Source organism: Pollachius pollachius (assembly GCF_949987615.1).
Source record: "Pollachius pollachius genome assembly, chromosome: 14".
Taxonomy (NCBI): domain Eukaryota; kingdom Metazoa; phylum Chordata; class Actinopteri; order Gadiformes; family Gadidae; genus Pollachius; species Pollachius pollachius.
Genome location: NC_136947.1, coordinates 7,267,740 through 7,274,112, shown reverse-complemented (window position 1 = coordinate 7,274,112; position 6,373 = coordinate 7,267,740). Strand labels below are relative to the sequence as shown.

Below are 6,373 nucleotides of genomic sequence, written 5' to 3'. Positions count from 1 at the left end.
TACTTGCTTTCTTCTTTCTCTCTATCTCGTCCTCGCTCACGCACGCACGCACGCACACACGCACGCACACACCCCCAAACCCACACCCACACACACACATACACACACACACAGCCCTACTAAATGCAATAATACAGAAATAGATATCTAGGCTGGACTTGGAGGTGACCTCTACGACCGTAGACACCGTGTGGGACCCCTGAACTGTCCACTGCCCCCCGGTATCACTCGGTCGGATCTGCAGCTGGGGGGGAGGAGGGGGAGGCAGAGGGGGAGGAGTCATGACCGTCAGACTCTGACGAAATCTCAATCCGGTCCAGGTTTGGGGGAGGGGAGGGGCTTAGCTCATCTGTCGGTGTCTCTAACTGGTCCGGCTCGGGAGTCTCACTCGGCGGCTCATAGTCACAGCCCAGCTCCGACTCCTCGGTGTGGGAGGGGCTGCACTCGAAGGTGAACTCCGATTGGTCCTCGGTGAAGGAGGGGCTCTCCTGGAGCACCAGCTCTGACGGGGGGGTGATGACGTCGCCCAGGCTGCTCTCAAACTGAATATTCGATTGGTCGGAGAAGTCGACCGGGATCTCCTCGTACGGGAGATCCAATTGGTCCTCTGCCTCGGGGGGTGTTGGTTCCCGTGGCAACGAGTGGCCTCTGTGGCGGACCCACAGCTTGTGGAGATCTGTTATATCAGATACATTTGTGCTGTTGCCGCTGTCGCGGAAACTGGCCAGTGGGGGGCGCACTTTCACTCCGGTCACCGTCACAGATCCCTCTATGGCCTTACGCAGCTAGAGTCAGAACACACGCAGAGAGAGAGAGAGAGAGAGAGAGGGAGAGAGAGAGAGAGTGAAAGAGAGAGAGAGAGAGAGAGAGACAGTGAAAGAGCGACAGCGAAAGAGATTGAAAAACAGAAAGAGAGCGAGATACAGAAAAGAGCATTAGCATAACAGGTGAGCACAAATTACCTTTTGTGCGAGGAATGCACACACAAAACGTTCTTTAGTGGCTCTTGAATGTCCCGGCCGGGTCCCTACCGCCACCAGCATAATGAACATCTAGCATTCCGAAAAACAGACTACCTTCTGGAAATAAGAATCCAAGCTCCAAAACGCACTCAGGCTACTTCTTTTAATAGGAACCAACAGCCAAGAGGAACCAGGCCTGCTCATGTTGATAGGAATACAAGGTCACCGCGGCGTGTACCACTTAGCCAGTGATAAAACCAAAAGAGGATTCTCTGTGTTTACGTCTGTTGTGCACAAACCTCTTTAAGGGAGACCACTCCGACGAGACGGCCGATGCTGGTGACGTATGCGTGATCCAGGCCCAACAGAGAGAAGATGGTGTGGGTCTACCAGGGAGAGAGAGAGAGAGAGAGAGAGAGAGAGAGAGAGAGAGACGTAGTGAGAGAGAGACATAAACAGACAGACCGAAAGAGAGACAGACAAAGACCGAGAGACAGATTGACAGACAGACAGAGAGAAATACAGAGAGTGAGTGAGTGAGAGAGATACAGACAAAATCAGAGAAAAGGAGGGTATGGAGTCACGAGGGTGATTATATATAGCACACATATATTTATAAAATAAAACCGGAGGGATTTATTGAAACTCATCGGACAGACATTCTGACTGCAAAGCCTAACCACACTCGGTACATTGCTAGATTTATTTATATTAGAGGACTCCCTCTCTAGGATAAACCAGGCCATTGCATATTGATAACCTCCGGTTCCCCGATCGCATGCTGATTGAGTGTCAATGCGTCTGATCTGTCCTCCGCTTATTGAAACGGAACTGAAGGGATGTTTAATGGGCTGCACTGCCTGAGCATTAACACAACTTGAAGGCATTTAAAGGCAGGGTCGTGGGGTTCGCTTCTGCTTAAATCTCTGGCCTGCCTCGTATCGTGAGTTCAGATGGAACCTGATGGAGACACAAGTCATCATTGTCTCTAGGATTCATGAAGCTGCCGCCGAACCACCCAGGCCTAACCTCGCTGTCTGTCTGCTGTTTATCGGGGGTGGGCCGGCCATCTGGGAGTTGTGGAGAACAACAGATCGGCTGGTGGTGCCAGCCCGGCCGGTTCGGCAGCAATTTGCATTGAAGTGAATTGATGAATTCATTAATTACTACCAAGAACAATTGATATGCGCGTGTTGGTGTACACATGCGTGTGAGTATGTGTCTTTCTGTGCGTGCGTGTGCATGCATTTGTGAGTGGGTGCATGTATGTGAAGATATTGACAACCTGACTGCCCCACAGGCCTGCTTTTCAGTCCCAGTCTGTCCCTGGTCTATATATGGGGACACGTCCCCCGAAGTGTGTGTGTGTGTGTGTGTGTGTGTGTGTGTGTGTGTTTGTGGTTAGCTCCACCTTATGCAAGGATGTCCTCTCCACCAGCTGGAAGGGGGCGGGGTCTATCTTGCAGTTCTTGAAGTCAACGGGATCGTCCAGCTGTTGCTCCTCCCACTCTGAGATCTGAGGGGGGAGTGGGCGGGGCATGCAGATATTTCATTCAGCCAGTAGCGAGAGCAACAGATTACAGAATAGAATACAGAATACACAAAATAAATATAAATATCTATGAAAATCTATAAATATACACAATAAAACCTGAAAGGTAATGTTATTGTTTTGTTTTTTATTATGCATTCCAGAAATCATTTCTTAAATTTTACTTTTCACTTTTGTACTATTTCTACTGTGAATAAATATCCTCCACATTGAGGAGTATGTGGGCGGTGAGTATTGTGGATGAGGGGGTGAATGTGCTCACCTCCGTGGTGCTCATGTCGTCGTCCACCTCTGTGGCGTCCTGCAGGCGAGGGAAACGCGTGGTAAAGACACAGCTCTGTCCACACTGGTGTATAACGGAATGAGTTATCCCGGGGAGCTGTTTTAAAATAAGTTATCCCACAATCCCTCCGGACAAACGTCCCACTTATTTCAAAGAATTGATTACAATCTGCCTTAATTGCTCCCCAAAAAGAGCTCATAATTGCACAAGATAAGGGGTTTAAATGTGAAGTGCCCAAATGAAGAAGACAGCTCCCACAAACCGAACAGTCCCATTAAACACGAGAGCCTCTCTCTCTCTCTCTCTCTCTCTCTCTCTCAAAGACTTTTGGTCCAGCACACACTACTCTTCTAAGCGCGTGTTGCAAGGCAACGGTTACCACGGCAACAGTCTCCAAGGGGGGGGGGCGGACCATCTTACCGCCATGGAGATCCTCACTCGTTTGAGCTTGGGCTTCCTGCCGGTGGGTGGGGTCGGCCCGGCCAAACCCTCCAAGTGGTCAGGGTTGGGGGGGGATACAAGGACACACAACGCACAGCGTAAGTACACAGCGCAAAGACTCTGCACACAACACACAGTTACCCACTATGCACAGTTAGCCCACAACGCACAGTTAGCTCCCAACGCACAGAGCTAGCGTACGAGATCCACAGTTTGTAGCCCAGTGCGGCGATGTGGTGCCTATAGTTGGACCTTTGTGCATGTGCAGCACACAATGTGGTGCGGCAGCAAGGTTGTAATTACTGGGCAGGGAACAGGATGGATGAAGAAGGTGCCGACAAGGAAAAGACAAAGGAAAAGCGGTCTCAGACAAAGGTCTGACGGCACTGATTATGCAGTGTTGACTCAACACAGGAGTGTGTTTTTTTGGTGCGAGAGAGAGCGAGAGAGAGTGAGAGCGAGAGAGAGAGACAGAGAGCGACAGAGAGAGAGCAAGAGAGACAATGACTCATCAAAGTGATGATGGATAACAGGCAGGTCGTTTGGCTCCTGTTCTGGAAAATATCAAATGGTGTCCCCACCGAAATCAGCGTTGAAGCCCAGTAAAACATATTTTATTGATCGTAATATTAATATAATTTCTTACGTCAATATCATTTCTAAAATATTTTGGCCCAGAGTTTGAAGGTACTCTGTGTTAGAATCAGAAACTCCCTTCTCAAGCTTGAACCCTTTGGCCTTAAGTGAACTGCAACCTACTTGAGATCACACACCGAGAGCACTCCAGCGCTCTTAATGTGAAATGTAAATTGGGCCTATTTCTCGGCAGCTGAATACATAATTATACAAACTGGCGTTCAGCTAGCTGTACTTTAGGGCACTTGGTTGCAAGCATGGACTTCCCCTCCTATCTTGTTCTGGTAACAGCTCTCCCGGTTTGAATAAAACAGATACCAGCCCACAGGCTGTTCTAGGCAGCGGAGAGAGTCGAGAAGGTCTGATTGCTTATGTTAAATTGCAACCTGTTCCTATATTGGCTGTTTAAATGGATTTATGGATGAAAAATGATGCATGCAGGCGTATTTGTGTTCAAACATATTCATGGATAAACCCATTGAAAAGAATCAGAGATAGCGAGAACAAGAAAGAGAATATATATATACATTCTCTTCCTCGTACAATGCAATACTTAGAGAACGAGAAAGAGAATATATATATATATATATTCTCTTCCTTTATATATATATATATATATATATATATATATATATATATATATATATATATATATATATATATATATACATATTCTCTTCCTCGTTCTCGCTCTATCTCGTTTTCTACTGGGGTCCTGAGATTATAAATTCACACATTGATCAGAAAATAAATGAGTTCTCCTCTGAAAGCTAAGCAACTTTCCGCCTGTTTTGCCACCCTCATCCAGTTATGTCTTCTGCAAGTCCACCCAGATCTTAGGAGACAGTACATTGTACCGTCCAGTGCTCCCTGCCTCTCTGTTAAGCTCACCTCGAGAGACTCCTTCTCATGGTCAGTGCAGGAGATGGTCTGAGAACCTGGTCAACACACACAGAAACACAACCTCATTACACCTCATGTATGGCCTGCATTTCTACTGTTCTTGCATCTTTGTTTATATTTGTTCTGCCCAACTTGTATTGTAAAGTGTTGTCAGGATTCTAAAGGTGCCATGTCCTTAGCCTCATAGCATAATTCACTAAGTCATATTTTGGCCAAATTGTAATATCTAGCTCTAATCTCCTAATGTTGCTGATTCCCTGTGCCTCATTGGCTATATCCTAAGCTAATCAGAGGGCTTTTTACATTCCACAATCAATATCTATTTGACTTCAGCATTTTTTACACTAAATACAAGATGAATCTTAAAATATGCCTTAGGCAATTAGGCTATGATACTAACGATATGTTATAGTTTAAACCATTAAAGTTTAAACTATTATAACCATTCAATATGCTGTGGCTGCTTTCTTGTCAAGGGCAAAACAAAAACAATCTTTGCAGTCGTTGTGTTTGTCCCCTCTGCATCAATGCGTCTGGTGCCATTGCATGGGTGAGGGGGATTGATTGTGCGCGTGTGTGTGACACATGTGTACGTACTATTGGGTGTCTCTGTTTCGCTGATGGCTGACACAGCCTTCATGGCCGACTTCAGAGGCAGTTGAGCGCGCCGGTCGCCGCAGGGCTGAAGGAGGTGGACTCCTCTGTGGAGATCTACACGGGAAAGAGGTTAACAGAGGAGGCCGGACACACGGGCAACTCGCATGCATAGGCACGCATGCACTTATGTACACACACAAACGCACACACACACACACACACACACGCACGCATGTACGCACTCAAGCAAACGCACACACAAAAGGCATACAACCCACACGCACAAACCATACTTAGACGCACACACGCACAAACATACACCCACACCCACACACTTACGCACACACACAAACCGCATGCAAACCGATAAAATTAAGAAAGTACGACAAACACTTGCACATGCACATACACGATGGCACAGGTAAAGGCACAGACGACAGAGAGACAGAGGACAGATGTGTCAATGTCGACGTCAACAAAGGACAAACGAAAAACAAACGATTTGACCGAAAAAGACCCAAATCCCACCGTGAGAGCTCACTCACCATGACGCCTTCCCAGAACCCCCTCTGTGCCGTTACCTACTGCGGCCGCATGCTTGGCGCTGCGCATGCCCCGGTCGTTGGCCAACCGGTAGCAGCCGGTCCCGACTCCCCCCCCCCCCCCCCCCCCCCCGTAGGACCCCTACACCTCTCACACCTGTTGGGCTCTCACCAGGAAGCGGACCCCTTGGCAGGCGTTGGCGTCGGTGGGCGCGATGAGTGTGCCGCTGCTGCTGCTGGTGATGGCGGCGGTGGTGGTGGTGGTGGCGGCGGCGGAGCCGGTGGCGGGCGGCGGCGGCGGCAGCCGCCTTGGTGATGCGGGCGTGGGGGTCGATGCACGGGGAGCTGGGGGTGCTGTCGGAGCCCAGGCTGGACAGGTGGTGGTGGTGCTGGGTGCCGTTGTCCTGGGCCAGCTGGCTGAGGTGGTCGAGGCGGCGCTGGCGGCCCAGCTGGATGG

At 48.9% G+C, this 6,373-nt stretch overlaps 1 pseudogene across 1 annotated transcript in view; it reads right to left on the bottom strand.

Moving 5' to 3' along the window:
* Window positions 1–224: 224 nt before the first annotated feature.
* Window positions 225–6,373, bottom strand: part of LOC307085707 (chloride channel protein 2-like) — a 24,883-nt pseudogene continuing 18,734 nt past the window's right edge. Inside the window, exons 14-21 of the transcript in view lie at window positions 6,074–6,365; window positions 5,375–5,488; window positions 4,766–4,812; window positions 3,218–3,286; window positions 2,777–2,815; window positions 2,374–2,478; window positions 1,262–1,348; window positions 225–785 (exon numbers count right to left, since the gene is read on the bottom strand). The product of the transcript in view is annotated as a chloride channel protein 2-like (transcript). The remainder of the gene's footprint in view (window positions 786–1,261; window positions 1,349–2,373; window positions 2,479–2,776; window positions 2,816–3,217; window positions 3,287–4,765; window positions 4,813–5,374; window positions 5,489–6,073; window positions 6,366–6,373) is intronic.